This window comes from Hevea brasiliensis, chromosome 5 (assembly GCF_030052815.1).
Source record: "Hevea brasiliensis isolate MT/VB/25A 57/8 chromosome 5, ASM3005281v1, whole genome shotgun sequence".
NCBI classification, from domain to species: Eukaryota; Viridiplantae; Streptophyta; class Magnoliopsida; order Malpighiales; family Euphorbiaceae; genus Hevea; species Hevea brasiliensis.
In genome coordinates this window covers 100,899,961-100,919,287 of record NC_079497.1, presented here as the reverse complement: position 1 = coordinate 100,919,287, position 19,327 = coordinate 100,899,961, and positions in this window count along the sequence as shown.

The window sequence follows — 19,327 nt, the reverse complement described above, 5'->3', positions numbered from 1 at the left end:
GGGGATACTTAGGAATACAACCATCAATTTAATAAGCATAGAATTGAACTCCTCCAACCTTCATACCAATTTCCCTCTTTCAAGGCATAAGGGTTCTAACAGGTGCCTGTGTGGAACTTCACCTCGTTTTGTGGTGTTTCGACTAATTATTCCTCTATACAAGACCATTAATTAGCCACAAACAACCTATTTTATTGGGATAGAATTAAGAAATACTAACTCCCCTAATTCTACCTCTTTTATAAGTAATTAAGATGAAGTGTTTCAATTCTAACTCCATAGGCATATCTCAATTTTCTATCTCCACTAATGTAGCATGCGCTTTTCAAAAGATCAAAAGGTCTTTAAAAGGGTTGTGATGCCCGTTGATTTGGATTTGCTAGAGTTGTAGGGCTCTGTGTTTGCTGCAATAGAATCCCAAAAGTTGATGTTGTTGTACAGCATGCGGTTCCTTGGGATTTCTTGGTGGCTAGTACTGTCAAAGCCGAAGATGGCATTGAATTCATCCATATTCAGTACCCGGTCTACACCAAGTAGGCGAAACTCGATTTTGCCCCTGTCTTCCCTATCGGTGGGCCATAAGTTGGCCTTGAAGCTGCCCAAAAATTCCAGCATTGTGTCTTTATAGGCCAGAAATTGGAGTTGGGTGAACCTTGTCCACCCAATGTTGTCAAGTAGCCCATTGATTTCTTCTTGCAACCCGATTTGCTCTAAAAGCGGAAAATCTATGTATTTGGTGGAGGATATTTTTCGTGAATGAAGTCAGGTGCACATTGCTTTGTGGGCATCATCTCGAAATCCCCAAGGAATAGAGATTTTGGGTTGTGGAGCCGATTGTGGCTGTGGTTGTGGTAGGGGTGGGGCTTGTTGAGATGGTTGTTGAGTGGCTTCCCTCGTTCTTGGGGGTTGGGTTGGAGGCTAGGGTGGAGAGGATGAGGATTCTCCTCTTTGTTGTGAAGAAGAGTCGATTCTTCTTGCAGATCTCTTTGTAGGAGCCATGGGTGTGTTTTTTGGGGAGGAGAAGAGTATGATTTTGGTGAAAGGAGATGAGATTTGAGAGGTTTTTATAGGCTAGGAAGGGAGTAGATGAAGGGTTTTGTATTTATGAAGGGTTTTAATGCTAGGGGTGTATTTAAAGAGCCATTAGGACTCTTCATTTCGCGCGTTTCGTGCCCCAAGAGTCGCGTCTGTGACGAGATACACAGGTCGTGTATCACTACACGGGTCTCGACATGTAGGGCCGTGTAAATTTCTGCCTGAAATTTTTGAAATCTATCGTAGTACACGGCCCGTGTAAATCAACTATGGGAGCCGTGTAACTTCCTGTCTCTCGAATTTCTTTACTGGATATGTTACACGGCCCATGTAAAATTCAAGGAGCCCCGTGTAACCTTCTGTCTCTCAATTATTCTGCTAGAGACATTACACGGTCATTGTAATTTGGTATATGGACCCGTGTAATTTTCTGCCTCTCGAAGGGTTGAGATTGCATGAAATTTATAGACTTCCAGAAAGTTACATGGGGCGTGTACTATCAATACACAACCCGTGTAAGTTTTGGGTTTCTCAAATCTTTGGCAAATGAAAAGTTTATAATTCTAACACATGAAATGGATGCAAAAATTAGCAGTAGATTTACTTCCCCGGTTTTTTTCAATTTTCCCTTTTGTGGTTTTGAATTGGTGATTCCCTTCCTCTTATTCAACTCTAGATTGAAACTCTTTCTAGGGAAGCTGAAATCAAGATGGTCTGGACCTTTCAAGGTCACCTAAGTCTTCCCGCATGGAGCAATAGAGGTAAATCTATTGTATGCATAAAATCTGAGTATACTGAGTTTATTTCTACATATTTTGTGTGAAGAGGAAGGGCTTTTGGCTTTTTATACTGTCCAGCATGCTTCCATGACACTTATCTTGGGACTTCTTTTCTTTTTTCCTTTTTGTTTTGTCCTCTCCCCCAAACTCATTGCTTTTGCTGGGTTGGAAAGGCAAAAAATTTTTTTCTTTGGCTTCAATTGCACACTCGCATTCTTTCTTGAGTTCCACATCCTCTCTTCATTTTCTTTATGCATTTTGCTTCCTCAAAAGGGTATGGTAGGTGTTTAGGTTAGGTGCTAGGTAAATAATATGGGCAAGCAATAAATTCTAAGAGATAAATATAGGCTTCAAGTTGGCTACAAGGGATATATTTTAATTAGGGGTGGCTAAGGCTTAGTGAGGTTATATCAAAGAATGCCTTAATCATCTCTTCATCAAGCATATGCTAGGATTTCACCTCGATAGGTCCAAGAGACATGTTCTAGAGCTAGTGAGGCAATTTTTGAGTTTGCTTGTGTTTCAAAATTTGTTCTCCTAATTTTACAAGTTTAATGTGATAAATTAATAGTTATGAAGAGGTTTAGCTAGTCTAGTTCCATTAAAGAGATTATCTTATTCACAAACAACATGTTAGAATCCCTTTTTACCCATCTAGATACATTCATTCCTCTATCCCGTAGAGTCCAATTATTACCTTACAAATAATTTGGTTATAGTGATAAGTTTTATAATTTACAATCCAAAAATTTTCATGTAGCTGAATTTTATACACAAGAATAATGTAGCTGAATTTAAACAATGCAATGATTTGCAATAATGATATACAAGTGCAAATGTATCCCCCCCAAACTCAAATCAGACATTGTCCCTGATGTCAATATAATGTGCAAGATTGGATGATGCGTACAAAAATTTTAAGGAAGCATAATATTTATTAAGCATGGAAAATTTTTGAACATAAAGCAAAAAAAAGAGACCTATGGTTTTAAGTTAGGACTAGGGCATGTAAGATATTACAATGAAGATCATATCCTATAGTCCTATCTCTAAAAGGCCTCTGATGATGATGATGGTGATCCTTGCTCCTCTTCCTCCTCATCCTCCTCATTTAGTTCGTCCATTAGAATGTCCAGCTTGTTATGTGCTTCCTGGAGGCTGTCCTCGATAGCTCTCATCCTGCCGTATATTGTGTTCTCCATGCGCTCCAAGTATGCAAGGACCGGGTCTGTCGGTGGTGGTATGTATGGAGGCACTCGGATAGGGGACTCTTCGAACATCCGCTCTTGCCTTTCTTCTTGGGGTTGTGAAGTCTCTGTAACACCCCCGTTTGCATAGCCTGGTAGATTTCACTGTTCCGGTGACCGGTGTCGGTCCGGACAATTAAGGGGATTAGAACCACACTTAAGTCAATTAGAGAAGCCATAAACACAAATAATTAGTAATGTCCAATTAGTTAAGTATAAACAAGAAAAAAAGAACATAAGAAGTTAAACGAGCCGAGAGTCACAGCGATGGGTGACCTTCTCGGGAATGACTGCGAAGTCATTTTAAACTCAAATTTCGAACTGTAAAAAGTGACGCTGCGGTCCTTAGGACCCTTATGAACACAGTGGAAAAGAGAAAATCACGAAAAAGAACTGTTAAGCCAGTCAAATAATTAGGTCAGGTAGCCGAAAGAAATATGGAATTAATTGCAAATCGGGATGAACCGGCGAGGGGCAATTTGGTCAATTGACCCCGAGAGCTGACTCCTGACCTAACTATCAAATAAAATTAGAGAAAAGAAAAATTTGAAGAAAAGGAGGAAGAAAATTCTGCTCAAGGTTAGTACTATAAACTTCAATTTTTTTTGTTTAATTAGTGTTAGTGTGGCATCAAGAGCTTGTAAATAAACTTAAAATGAATAAAAATATGGGGAAGGACCAAACTGAATTTTCGTCCAGCCTATGTAGGGGTGAGTATTGCATGAGTTTGATTGAATGAAATATGTTAGAAAGCTTAAATAAGTTGAGGAATTGTGTTTGTATGGTTGGAATTAGTAAAATGCAATAAATTAGGTGAGTTAGGGTTTTGGGACTTAGGGTTTTGAAACAAAAATTTGAAGAAGTGAGTAAATTGTGTGTTTGACCTATTGTGAAGTGAAAAATGGTCAATTATGACCAAATGAGTTGTGTTTGAATTGTTGGAATGGAAGTCAAATTCGGAGGGTATATGGTCATGCTGCTGGCAGCATGACCAAGTCAACTTTGAAGGACCAAAACTGAAATTTTACAAGTCCACTTGATATGGCACTAATTGGGAATGAAAATAGACATAAAATGACAATTTTTATTAAGGAACCATGCCCAAAAACTGGCCAAAACCTAGTGAACAAATTGACCAAAGTTGGATAAGTGCGGGCTGCCACTGCACAAACTGACCAAATGAACAGTATTTGTTTATTTGGTCATAACTCGAGCTAGGCAGGTCAAAATGACCTGAAATTTTACCAGTAATTAGATAAGATATAGATCTAAAACTTTCATGAATAACACTAACCCAAATTATGCCATTTACCTAATCAAATTATTGAGAAAAGTTGAGTTACTGAACCTGCAAAACTGCAGATTTCCATTTGAACAGTAAAGTTCCAATGGCTATAACTCTCTCTAGAAAACTCCGATTTAGTCGATTCTTGAACCGATGGAAAGCTAAGACATAGTAGAATATTTTGTATGAAGGAAATTAGACCAAATTATGGACTTAACTTGATCAAATTACTGAACGAAGTTGGATAAAAAATCTGCCAGAACCAAAATTGCAGCATGAACAGTGCACGTGAACAGTAATTGTATTTTGGCTATAACTTGAGCTACAAAACTCTAATTGGGGTGATTCAAAAATGAGAATACACTTAAGACAATAAGGAACATTTTCTATGAAGGAAGGTTTGCCAAATTCCAACAGTAAAAGGACTAATGAAACAGTGCAACTTAGGACTCCAAAACCGAAAATTGGCAATTTTGCCTAAAAGACCTAAGCTTTGAGAAAATGACCAAAACCAACAAGTTTAGTAACCAAAATGTGGTATGTGGGTGAAGTTGGAGTTCCCATACCTATTAAGCCTTAAAAAGTCAACAATTTGACTTGAATAGTGTAGTGAATAGTAACCCGAAATACAAAATTTCGAGAACGTCGAATTTAACACGTTAGAGCTAGGTAAATGTGAAGCTAAATTTATTTTGGATTTATTTTAAGTTCTAGTGCTGAAATATTGTAAAATTGCGTGTTTCAGTGGAAATGAATACCAGGACAGAACCCGAGGAGTCGAGTCAAGGCCAACAGGCGACTCGTTTGAGGTTTGTGCACAACATCACTATGCTTTAAAAATTCATTGATTAAATGAATGAAATATGCATTTTATTGTTTCTATGAATTGTTGAAAGTATTGTGACCTTACTTATGATGTTTTGATTTAAATTGTGAAAGTTATTGTGTATATTTGAAATGACAATGTTTAGCAAATTGTTAAGATAAGTTTTGAAACCACAGCATCATGATCATATATTTGAACACCTCACTAGCATGACTAGTGGGGGTAATTAGTTTTGAATTTTGATTCCTTCTCTGGAGAAGTGTTGAGGTGTGCCAGTAGAAGAGGATGTGAATGGATATCCATATATTTGAGCTAGCTAGCCTTGTGATGTGATTTCTCTTTAGCCTCTGGCTATTGAGATTCTATTTGTTTCAAATGGCATGATCTAACTGTGGGTTTTATGAAATGTGTTTTGATACTTCAAAATGAACTTGATTTGCATTAAAATTTCATAATTCATGTTTAGTCAAATTTTTGAATAAATGTGATTATATTCTGCATAAAGATTATTTTAGTATGTTGTGTACCACTGAGTCCTAGTACTCAGCGATAGCTTCTGTTGCTGTCGCAGATACAGAGACTAGAGGAGCAGCAGACTGAGCTGCTGAGGTGTGAAGAGCTATCAGCTTAAAGTCATCGGGTATAATTTATACCCTAATTGTAAATATTTCTTTTGATGTATATATTGCACATAAATGTATGGACATGTAAAAATGGGTCTTGAGCAGTTTGTATAAAATTTGTATAAAGTTGTAATATATATAATTGTGACACCCCTTACCCGTCTATAGTATATCCGAGTAAGATATGTCACACGGTGTACCGGAACACTCTACTTTATCTCAATCATTTTTATTCTTCCTTAATTTATTTTTATCATAGTTTTGAATATAATTTATGAAATATAATTTATTTAAGTCATTTATTGAAATTATAATTTATTTGAGGTTCCGAAAATTTTATAGAAAATCCGGCAGAGTACCGGCTAAAAATGGAGAAAACAGTTCTTCGGAACCTGTGAAAAACACTTCCAATAGCCATATTCAATCATTCTCAAACTCCAATATCATCAAAATCTTAATATTTTTCAACAACATTTCTCAATCATTCATCTCATGTGATAATCATGTACAAGTCACAGATAGATATTCACTTTTCCATTCACAAACACAATTCTCATTATTTACATGAACATCAAAATACATTACATAAGTTCAATTACACATGAGAAAATAAAAGTTAGTTACAAAATACCAAAAAGAAACCTAGTGTCCTACCAATGCACTGTGGATTGTGAGGTGACACGGACACTATGCAGAGCTGCAGGATGGACTTACCCAGTCTGCGGTCTACTGGGCTCTCGATCAGTATCTCCAGAACCTACGCGTGGCAAAAGCAATGCGCTAAGCAATAATGCTTAGTGGTGCAAATAATAAAATAGAAGAAATAACAGAAATAAATATGCATTGAATGTATCGGTGTTTTACTTGTTTTGTACTTGTTATAATCATTTATTTCGTTAACTTTATCCACTTTCATTCTTTTGGTTGCCCAAGTAACCTATACTGGACGACTGGACTGGATAAACGGGTAAACTGGCACTGGGTATCTAGCACCTCGGGCCGTCACACCATCGGTCACATGTGCATCTCCCGGTGTGCAGCGAGCAGCTAATAATTGTAATGACAATAGGCACAAGGCCAAATATCAACACAAGGTCGAATGGCTAAAAGCCATGAAATCACTGAATGGCATAATGCCATGTGCGATCGCTAATCGAACCCTATTGGCATGCCAAACTATCCAAACCAATCTTGTTAGGTATACTAGGGCATTTGATACTTTTGAATTCTTCAATTTTTGAATTTCAAGTTTTGGTGTCACTATTCACTTCATTGGTCAACAAAAATGTTGACTTTTGCATAGAAAATAGGTAAATTGGGAGTGTTGGTACATTGGTTTTAACACTCCCAATGTACCACATTTTGCATTCAAAACTTGTTGGAATTAATCACCAATACCATTTCTAAGTTTAGAACTAAGGGAGCAGAATTTTCAGTTTTTATACCCTAACTTTACTGTTCCATTAATGACTGTTACAGTGGGAATTTGAGGAAATGGTAAACATGAAAGTTGTTCCTTATTTTGTCTAGTTGAATTTCCTTTTTTGAATCACTCCATTTGGAGTTTTGTAGCTCCAGTTATGGTCCAAAAACTATAGCTGGCCGGATTGAAAAATTGCAGAATTGACCATATCCACAGTGCAGTGAACAATGATTGCAACTGTCTTGTTGGATAGGTTCTGGTCATAATTTGGGATAGGTTTCTTCATAAAAGTTGTTTTTATATATCTTAACTTGTTTCTGTAAAAATTTCAGGTCAATTGGGCCATTCTACAATGAGTTATGGCCAAATGAACAATTACTGTTCATTTGGTCATTCTGCAGAATCTGGTTGCAGGACATCCGGATTGGGGCCAGTTTTTGGTCTTTTGGGCATGGTTTCTTCACCAAAATTGTGCCATTATGTGTCTAGTTTCATGTCCAAATGGCCAAACACCAATTGAACTTACACAGCCCAAGTTATGGCTGTCCAAACAGGCTGGACTCACAGCCACACTTGCTGGTCACCTAGGGCAGCCACACTAATCCTAATTCCTATCACTAATCACACTTCAATTCTTGTTTACCAATAGCCAAATGGTCATTAATTGACTATTAAAATTTCCCTACACCATTATAGGATTAAAACCTTGATTTGGTCAAAACCCTAAATTCTCAATTCCTTTATTCTTCCATTAACTTACAATATAAGGTGCTAAGTGTTAATTTCATATCAAAGGACAACTTTTATACTCTTTTAATCTAAAAAAAAATCATCAAAACTCTCATAAGTTCATGGCTGCCAAAAATGGTAAAAATTCATCATGCAACTTTTGTTTAATTTCACTTCATTTTTACCCTTAATTCCTACTCCACATATGATATACATAAAATTCCTAGAAGGAATTGGCACTAACCTCACTTGTGACCTAACTTGGACTTGCCCAACTTCAAAATTTCCTCAAATTTCTGCTGCCTTATGCTTCCTCAAGGTTTAGGGATAATTTTTTGTGAAGGAAGTTTAGGGTTTTGGGGTGGAGAGCTTAGGGAAAATCAAGCTTGAACAAGAGCTTTCATGGAGTTGTTTTCTCCTCTCTCTCTCTCTCAACGTTTCTGCAGCCCAAAGATTGAAGATGGCTGTCCACTTTTTCAATTTTTATCTCCTTTTATTCATGTTTAAGTAGTTTATAATGATGTGTCAAAATTTGGTTGGGTGAAAATATTTTAATTGCATCATGCTCATGTCATAAATGACTTTTATTTCATTTTTTTTTCTTTTCTTTTCTACTCATTTTCAATTAAATTTTTAGCAATATTTATTCATATTTTAGATCATAATAATTATTTACTTAACTGGACAATTCGGGCAAAAATCATCTCTAAAGACGAAATGATCAAAATGCCCTCCGTTTGGCTTAACGGGTCAAAATTGTCTGTACCGATTGAAAATTTTTTCTAAATATTTTCTTGGCATTCTAATGCCATAGGAACCTTAATGACCATTCTCTGGAGTCCCAAAAATTATTTTATGAATTTTTCCCTCGGGTCTAGGGCTCCTAGTTGCTAGAACCGCAACTTCCCACTGGGTTACCCATCGCTTGGGCATCAGCTCATTTTACTTGGTTGTATTTTATTTCTAAAATTTTTACTAAATTTTTCTTATTAATATTTGAGTTAATTATGGTCCCTCACTTTAATTTAAATATTTTTCCGGACGTTCTAGCTGTCCGGACCGACACTGGTCACCAGAACAGTAGAATGTACGGAGTTGCTACCGGGAGGGTGTTACAACTCTTTCCCTCTAATTTAAATTTCGTCCTAGAAATTTACCTGATGCAAACAGTTGAGGGAACTGTTGCCTCATCATCTTTTCACTTTCCCATGTTGCCTCCTCGGTGTTGTGGTGCCTCCAAAACACTTTCACCAGTGGAATCTGTTTATTTCTCAACTCTTTTACTTCCCGAGCCAGGATCCGTAGAGGTTCTTCTTCATATGTCAAATCCGGTTGTATTTCAATTTCTTCCCTGGAGATGACATGTGAAGGATCTGAGCGATATCTTCTTAGCATGGACACGTGGAACACATTGTGGATCTTGTCCAGCTCTGGTGGTAAAGCTAGCCCATAGGCTACTGAACCCACACGTTCAATGACTTCATATGGGCCAATGAACCTAGGGCTTAACTTACCTTTTCTTCCAAACCTCAGTACTTTTCTCCATGGTGACACCTTGAGGAACACTTTATCGCCAACCGTATATTCTATTTCTTTTCTCTTCAGGTCAGCATAAGATTTCTGTCTATCTGAGGCAACCTTCAGATTAGCTTTTATTAGTTTCACTTTCTCCTCAGTCTGTTTCACTAGGTCTGGCCCTACCAGTTTGTCTTCGCCCAATTCAGTCCAGCACACTGGAGTTCTACATTTTCTTCCATACAGTGCTTCATATGGGGCCATTTGGATACTAGCTTGGTAGCTATTGTTGTATGCAAATTCTGCCAGTGGGAGGTATCTATCCCAACTTCCCTCAAACTCAATGACACAACTCCTCAGCATATCCTCAAGGACCTGACATATATTTCATGTTATTATTATCATTTCAGTTCAATATATGTATTTGTTTAATTGGTTTCAATTGTTTACCTGGATTACTCTTTTTGATTGCCCATCCGTCTGAGGATAGAAAGCTGTGCTGAAGTGGAGTTGTGTACCCAAGGACTCATGCAAGTTCTTCTAAAATCTCGATGTAAACCTTGGGTTTCGATCAGATATGATGGAAAGTGGAATTCCATGTAGTCTAACTATCTCACTGATATACAATTCTGCTAACTTCTCCAGTGAGTAGTCAGTCCTAACTGGCAGAAAGTGTGCTGACTTTGTCAATCTATCCACTATCACCCATACTGCATCATGTTTCTTCTGGGTGAGAGGTAGACCACTTACAAAATCCATGGTGACCCGATCCCATTTCCATTCAGGTATGCGTATTGGCTGTAGCAAACCTGATGGAACTTGATGTTCTGCCTTGACTTGCTGACATGTCAAGCATTTAGTCACATAGTCAGTTATGTCCTTCTTTATACCAGGCCACCAATATTGAAGCTTCAGATCATGATACATTTTTGTACTTCTTGGGTGCATAGCATACACACTGGTGTGTGCCTCTTTTAGAATACTGGCCTTCAATTCCCTATCATCTGCTACACACAGTCTTCCTTTGTAGTATAGACACCCATCTGTTTTCACCTCATAGTCAGTTGCTGTTGCTCATAATAGCCATTAACTTTTTATCTGCCTTCTGCCCATCTAAAATATGTTGTAACAGGTTTGGCCTCACTTGCAACTCAGCCAAAATAGCTCCATCTCGAATCAAAGTTAGACGGGCATTCAATGATCTCAAAGCTGTGATGGATTTTCTGCTCAAAGCATCAGCAACTACATTTGCTTTCCCAGGATGGTAATCAATTACACAATCATAGTCCTTCAGGAACTCAATCCATCGCCTCTGTCTAAGGTTGAGCTCCTTCTGAGTTGGCAAATATTTTAGACTCTTGTGGTCTGTGTAAATGTAGCACTTTTCACCATACAAGTAATGCCTCCATATCTTCAGTGCGAAGATAATTGCTGCAAGCTCTAGATCATGGGTAGGGTAATTCTGTTCATGTGGTCTTAGCTGTCTGGAAGCATAAGCGACCACCTTCCCCTCTTCCATCAATACACACCCTAACCCATTATGAGAGGCATCACTGTAGACCACAAAGTCCTTTCCTGACACTGGCTGTGTTAACACTGGTACCTCTGTCAACATAGCCTTCAACTTCTCAAAACTGGTCTGACACTTGTCATTTCAGTCAATCTAACATTCTTGTGTAACAACTTGGTCATTGGAGATGCTATTAAGGAAAATCCCTTCACAAATCTTCTGTAATACCTAGCTAGCCCCAAGAAACTTCTGACCTCAGTTGTATTCCTGGGAGGCTTCCATTCTACCACTGCTTCTATTTTCTTGGGATCCACTCTAATCCCATCAGCTGACACTATGTGTCCAAGGAATGCAATCTCATTCAACCAGAAGTCACACTTGGACAACTTAGCATACAGCTTCTTTTCTCTCAGGGTTTGCAGAACAATCCTCAAATGCTCATCATGTTCTTCCCTGGTCTTGGAATACACCAAAAAATTATCAATAAAGACCGCTACGAACCGATCTAAGTGTGGATGGAAGATACGGTTCATAAGGTCCATGAATGCCGCTAGTGCATTTGTTAGGACAAAGAGCATCACTAGGAACTCATAATGCCCATATCGGGTCCTGAATGCAGTCTTTGCACATCTGCATCCTTCACCCTCAATTGATGATACCCTGATCTGAGATCAATCTTAGAAAATACTCCTGCTCCCTTCAACTGATCAAACAGATCATCAATTCTAGGCAATGGATATTTGTTCTTCACAGTCACTTTATTCAACTGCCGGTAATCGATGCATAGCCTCAAAGTCCCATCCTTCTTTTTCACAAACAGCACTGGAGCTCCCCATTGTGACACACTGGGCGTATGAACCCCTTATCAAGCAACTCTTGCAACTGAGTTTTCAACTCCCTCAATTCAGTAGGTGCCATCCTATAAGGAGCAATGGAAATGGGTGTTGTACCCGGCAGTGTCTCAATAGCAAATTCAACTTCCCTTTCTGGTGGCAAACTAGGCAACTCTTCAGGAAATACCTCTGGGAAGTCTCTTACTGTGGGTATATCACTTAGGTTTGGTTTAGCCTGCCTAGTATCCACCACATGTTCTAGGTAGGCTTCACAGCCTTTTCTCATCATTCTTCTTGCAACTGTGGCTGAGATAACATTGGATAGGAAATCTGTCCTTTCACCCACAACAGTGATCTCATTACCCTCAGAAGTTTTCAGAGAAATTCTCTTCAACTTGCAATCAACTATTGCCTGATGACGTGACAACCAGTCCATTCCCAAAATCACGTCAAACTCATGGAAAGGCAACTCAATCAGGTCTGCCAATAATTCATACCCCTGAATCTTTAACAGGCAACCCTTGTACACTTTGTTCACCACTACACTGTGGCCCAATGGATTAGTGACCAAAATGTCTTGGTCACTCTCCCCTACTAATATCCCCCTTTCTACGGGTAGATTGATGCAGATGTATGAATGAGTGGATCCTGGATCCACCAATGCATGCACAGCTGTATTGTAGAGGGAGAACGTACCCCTGATGACATCCGGGGCATCTTGCTCCTCCTGGGCTCTCATGGCATAGGCTCTGGCAGGTGGTCTACTCTCAGGCCTCTCTACTGGCTCAGATGCAAGCCTCTGTGATGGTCCCACTGTGTCAGATTTGCCAGATTTCCTACCCCTTTGTGGTGCAGGAGCAGGTCTGTCTGCTTGTGTTGGAGCAGCTTTAGTAGTTCTGCGTGGACAGTTCTTCAACTGATGCTCTGTTGACTCACACCTTAAGCAGGCACCAGTCACTCTCCAACACTCCCCCTTATGCCATTTCAAACAATGTGGACATGCAGAAGATGCTGGGGCTAGTCCCCTGAACCCCATCCTTAGAGAGCTGCCCACTGATGGTGTGGACTAACCTCTCCTAGGGGTAAACTGTGGCCTGGGCCCCTGAGACTGACCCTGACCTTGTGGTTGACCTGAACTCTGTGCAGGTGGACCCTTGAACTTCTTCCCAAATGCAAGAGATAAACTAGACTGACCTGGGCCCCTCTTCTGCTGTCTCTCTCTTCTGGTCTGCTCACTTATTCTAACCTTTTCAACCTTTATTGCAGCTTCCACTAACTTGGTGAAGTCTGTGATTTCCAAGGCAGTGATCATGATCTTTATATTGTCATTTAATCCTTCTTCAAATCTCTTACACCTTTCGGCCTCATTAGGGACTATCTCCCTTCCGTAGCGGCTCAATCTAACGAATTCCTTTTCATACTCGGCCACTGACAGCTGTCTCTGCCTCAGATTAATGAACTCCCTTCTTCTCTCTTCTAGGTATACACTACCCACATATTTCTTCTTGAATTCGGAGAGGAAGAAGTCCCAAGTTATTACTTCTGGCTGTACTTCACTGGACACAGTATCCCTCCATTCATATGCATCATCTTACAACAAAGATATGGCAGCTTCTAAATTTTGCTCTGGAGTGCAGTGGAGTTTTTTTAAAACTCTGCCTGTTCTATTCAACCAATTTTCGGCTGCAATAGAATCATCTTCTCTCTTGCCAAAGAAGTCCACTGCTCTAAACTTTCTCAATTTTTCCAGGTGTGATTTTGGTTGTGGAGGTGGTGGTGGTGGTGGCATTACCCCAGCCATTTGTTTGAAGAATTCGGCCATTTGTTGAAACATGGCCTGTGGAGGCTGAGCAGGCTCTGCTTGAGCTGGCGGAGCAGGTTCTCCCATACCCCCAGTCTCAGCTGCTGCAGGTGGAGCATGACTCTCCACTTCCTCCTCAACTGCCCTCTGAGATGTAGGGTCCATATCCTATTCAAAATAACAAAGACAAACAGATCTGCATTAGTGTCACCTCGACTCTTATAAATGCAATGCATGGTATGGACTCAATCTAGGCCCAGAAACGCCTAAACCGTGCTCTGATACCACTAAATGTGACACCCCTTACCCGTCTACAGTATATCCGAGTAAGATATGTCACACAGTGTACCGGAACACTCTACTTTATCTCAATCATTTTTATTCTTCCTTAATTTATTTTTATCATAGTTTTGAATATAATTTATGAAATATAATTTATTTAAGTCATTTATCGAAATTATAATTTATTTGAGGTTCCGAAAATTTTATAGAAAATCCGGCAGAGTACCGGCTAAAAATGGAGAAAACAGTTCTTCGGAACCTGTGAAAAACACTTCTAATAGCCATATTCAATCATTCTCAAACTCCAATATCATCAAAATCTCAATATTTTTCAACAATATTTCTCAATCATTCATCTCATGTGATAATCATGTACAAGTCACAGATAGATATTCACTTTTCCATTCACAAACACAATTCTCATTATTTACATGAACATCAAAATACATTACATAAGTTCAATTACACATGAGAAAATAAAAGTTAGTTACAAAATACCAAAATGAAACCTAGTGTCCTACCAATGCACTGTGGATGGTGAGGTGACACGGACACTATGCAGAGCTGCAGGATGGACTCACCCAGTCTGCGGTCTACTGGGCTCTCGATCAGTATCTCCAGAACCTACGCGTGGCAAAAGCAATGCGCTAAGCAATAATGCTTAGTGGTGCAAATAATAAAATAGAAGAAATAACATAAATAAATATGCATTGAATGTATCGGTGTTTTACTTGTTTTGTACTTGTTATAATCATTTATTTTGTTAACTTTATCCACTTTCATTCTTTTGGTTGCCCAAGTAACCTATCTTTGGGCATCGGACTGGATAAACGGGTAAACTGGCACTGGGTATCTAGTACCTCGGGCTGTCACACCATCGATCACATGTGCATCTCCCGGTGTGCAACAGAACAGCTAATAAGCTGTAATGACAATAGGCACAAGGCCAAATATCAACACAAGGTCAGAATGGCTAAAAACTATGAAATCACAGAATGGCATAATGCCATGTGCAGTACTGCTAACTGAACCCTATTGGCATGCCAAACTATCCAAACCAATCTTGTTAGGTATACTAGGGCATTTGATACTTTTGAATTCTTCAATTTTTGAATTTCAAGTTTTGGTGTCACTATTCACTTCATTGGTCAACAAAAATGTTGACTTTTGCATAGAAAATAGGTACATTGGTTTTAACACTCCCAATGTACCACATTTTGCATTCAAAACTTGTTGGAATTAATCACCAATACCATTTCTAAGTTTAGAACTAAGGGAGCAGAATTTTTAGTTTTTGTACCCTAAATTTACTGTTCTATTAATGACTGTTACAGTGGGAATTTGAGGAAATGGTAAACATGAAAGTTGTTCCTTATTTTGTCTAGTTGAATTTCCTTTTTTGAATCACTCCATTTGGAGTTTGTTAGCTCTAGTTATGGTCCAAAAACTACAGCTGGCCGGATTGAAAAATTGCAGAATTGACCATATCTACGGTCGATGAAACGAATCGCAACTGCCTTGTTGGATAGGTTATGGTCATAATTTGGGTTAGGTTTCTTCATGAAAGTTGTTTGTCTATATCTTAACTTGTTGCTGTAAAAATTTCAGGTCAATTGGGCCATTCTACAATGTGTTAAATACTGTTCATTTGGTCATTCTGCAGAATCTGGTTGCAGGACATCCGGATTGGGGCCAGCTTTTGGTCTACTTGCTTTGGTCTTTTGGGCATGGTTTCTTCACCAAAATTTTGCCATTATGTGTCTAGTTTCATGTACAAATGGGCAAACACCAATTAAACTTACACAGCCCAAGTTATGGCTATCCAAACAGGCTGGACTCACAGCCACACCTGCAGGTCACCTAGGGCAGCCACACTAATCCTAATTCCTATCACTAAACACACTTCAATTCTTGTTTACCAATAGCCAAATGGTTAGTAATTGACTATTAAAATGTCCCTACACCATTATAGGATTAAAACCTTAATTTGGTCAAAACCCTAACTTCTCAATTCCTTTATTCTTCCATTAACTTACAATATAAGGTGCTAAGTGTTAATTTCATATCAAAGGACAACTTTTATACTCTTTTAATCTAAAAAAAATCATCAAAACTCTCATAAGTTCATGGCTGCCAAAAATGGTAAAAATTCATCATGCAACTTTTGTTTAATTTCACTTCATTTTTACACTTAATTCCTACTCCACATATGATATACATAAAATTCCTAGAAGGAATTGGCACTAACCTCACTTGTGACCTAACTTGGACTTGCCCAACTTCAAAATTTCCTCAAATTTCTGCTGCCTTATGCTTCCTCAAGGTTTAGGGATAATTTTTTGTGAAGGAAGTTTAGGGTTTTGGGGTGGAGAGCTTAGGGAAAATCAAGCTTGAACAAGAGCTTTCATAGAGTTGTTTTCTCCTCTCTCTCTCTCTCAACGTTTCTGCAGCCCAAAGATTGAAGATGGCTGTCCACTTTTTCAATTTTTATCTCCTTTTATTCATGTTTAAGTAGTTTATAATGATGTGTCAAAATTTGGTTGGGTGAAAATATTTTAATTGCATCATGCTCATGTCATAAATATGACTTTTATTTCATTTTTTCTTTTCTTTTCTTTTCTACTCATTTTCAATTAAATTTTTAGCAATATTTATTCATATTTTAGATCATAATAATTATTTACTTAACTGGACAAGTAGGCCAAAAATCATCTCTGAAGACGAAATGACCAAAATGCCCTCCGTTTGGCATAACGGGTCAAAATTGTCTGTACCAATTGAAAAATTTTTCTAAATATTTTCTTGGCATTCTAATGCCATAGGAACCTTAATGACCCTTCCCTGGAGTCCCAAAAATTATTTTATGAATTTTTCCCTCGGATCTAGGGCTCCTAGTTGCGAGAACCGTAACTTCCCACTGGGTTACCCATCGCTTGGGCATCGGCTCATTTTACTTAGTTGTATTTTATTTCTAAAATTTTTACTAAATTTTTCTTATTAATATTTGAGTTAATTATGGTCCCTCACTTTAATTTAAATATTTTTCCGGACGTTCTAGCTGTCCAGACCGACACTGATCACCAGAACAGTAGAATGTACGGAGTTGCTACCGGGAGGGTGTTACAATAATAGTTTGAAATCCTCTTAATGTAAATTTTGTAATGATGTATTTAAATTATTTTTTCTTTAATGAAATATGAATGGAAGTATTTTATTTAAATTGAATGAAATGGATTGTTAGTATTTTGATGGTCATTGGATAGTGGATTTGAAATTTGAAAGTTGATAAATGAGTTGAGAAATTGATTGAGATTGAGTATGAAATTGAAGCAGTTGTTGAGAAAAATTTTTAGAAGTGCTTTTTTACAGGTATTTGAAGAACTGGTTTCTCAAAATACAGTTAGAATTCTGTCAAAATTTTTATAAAATTTGCGGAAAAATAAAATGGGCCAAATTTTCCAACTAGCTTTCCACTTAAGTACATGTTTTAAATACTTATTAGAAATGCTCACCACTTACCAAAAGTAAGAAATTTGTTTTAAAATCCCTTGTAGGGTGCTTAATGAGTTATCGGTAGGTGAAGTTCGGTAGTTCATTAAGTATTCTACGGGATCATGTTATGCCTTACAGAGGGGTAATGTGTGAAATGTTTTAGTGGTATTAGAGCAAATTTTTGAAGTACGTTTTAACTTATAAATTTGTGTCTTTTCTTTGTTAAGTACAACTGCTCAATGTCCATATTTGTTACATACAGTGCATTACATCATGAATATGAACTAACGGAGGGAAATCTCCATGTGTTACTTGTTCAGGAGATACCCTAACTTCAGACTGAAATGGAAGAAGGGGATCGCTCGATTGAGCAAATTGCTGAAGCCGAGGCACAAGGAAGCCCACTTTACCGAATGTCATGGTTCAAAGAAGACCAGCCCCACAAATGCCGCAGTTTCCTGCACAGTTCGCACAGCAGATGGTGGTAATGTTTCAACAAATGGTTGGGGGTATGCCTGCTCAAGCTCCACCCCAAACACCTGTGGCACAACCACTGCCTCCACTGCATAAGTATGATAAATTATCAAGTATGGGGTCAGAATTTAAGGGTACAGTGGACCCTTTAGAGGCGAGCAATGGCTTGAAAGAATGGACAGAGTGTTTAAGAAACCGCCGCCTGGATGAGCTGAAGTTTGAATATTCTGTGTCGCTACTACAAGGGGATGCGTATGATTGGTGGAAAACCATCCCCCACAGCTTGGCTGAACCACCAGTGCTGACCTGGGATGACTTCATCAGAGAATTCAGACAGAAATACATCCCAGATGCATATGTTGATAAGAAACTGCAAGAATTTTTGAGTTTAAAACAAGAGAACCGATCAGTGGCAGAGTATGAGAGGGAGTTCTCCCGCTTAAGTCATTATGCTGAGAGTCTCCTTTCCACCAGCAAGGCAAGGTGCAAGAGATTTGAGACGGGTTTAAAGCCTAGCATAAGGATGCAAGTTGTGGGATTTCGACACAGCAACTTCTCAGAGCTCATGTCTCAAGCACTTGAACTGGAGAGAATTGAATCAGAAGCAACTCCAGTGAAAGAAAAATCAGAAAAAGCTGAGAAATCAGGAAAAGACAAAGGAGAAAAATCAGTTGAACAGAGTTCTGGTACTACCTCTGGAAAGAAAAAGAAGTTTAGTGGACCCAGCAGGGGTCGAGGTGGAAGATTTGGTAGGGGCAGATTCTCTGAACAGAGACCCCCTAGGTCTGGTCAGCAGTCAAGCAAGGGTTCATATTCTGCCCGCCCCTGTGAGACTTGTGGCAAGATTCATGGGGGGGAGTGTTATTGGGCCACTGGAGCCTGCTTTAACTGTGGAGGCAAGGGCCATATGGCTAAAGACTGTACTAGTGCTCCGAGATATGGTCCAGGTCCTACTACTGCCGAGGGATCTATTCAGAGTCCTGCTCCCAGAGGTTCACAGTCATTTGGCAGAGGAAGAGGCAGAGGTAGAGGCACTGCTCAGTGGCACGCGATTGGTCAATCAGCACAAGGAAGTGCTTCAGCCAGAGTCTACACAATGAGACAGCGAGAAGAGGCTGAGACTTCCGATGTGGTAGCTGGTACATTCTCTATCTCTGATCAAGATGTATTTGTGTTGTTTGATCCGGGTTCAACCCATTCATATGTTAGTGCTAGCATAGTCAGTTCACTTGCTGTTCCATGTGTGCAAATGGGTTTTGAAGTGCTAGTAACTAGTCCGTTAGGACAAGAGGTCCGGGTCAACAAAATTTATAGAGACTGTCCTTTGGTGATCCAAGGACATGTTTTCCTGTCAAACTTGATTGAAATGCCCTTCAGAGAGTATGATATCATCTTGGGCATGGATTGGTTAGCCAGGCATCATGCCATGATTGACTGTAGACTGAAGACAGTCACTTTTGGTCTCCCTTTGTA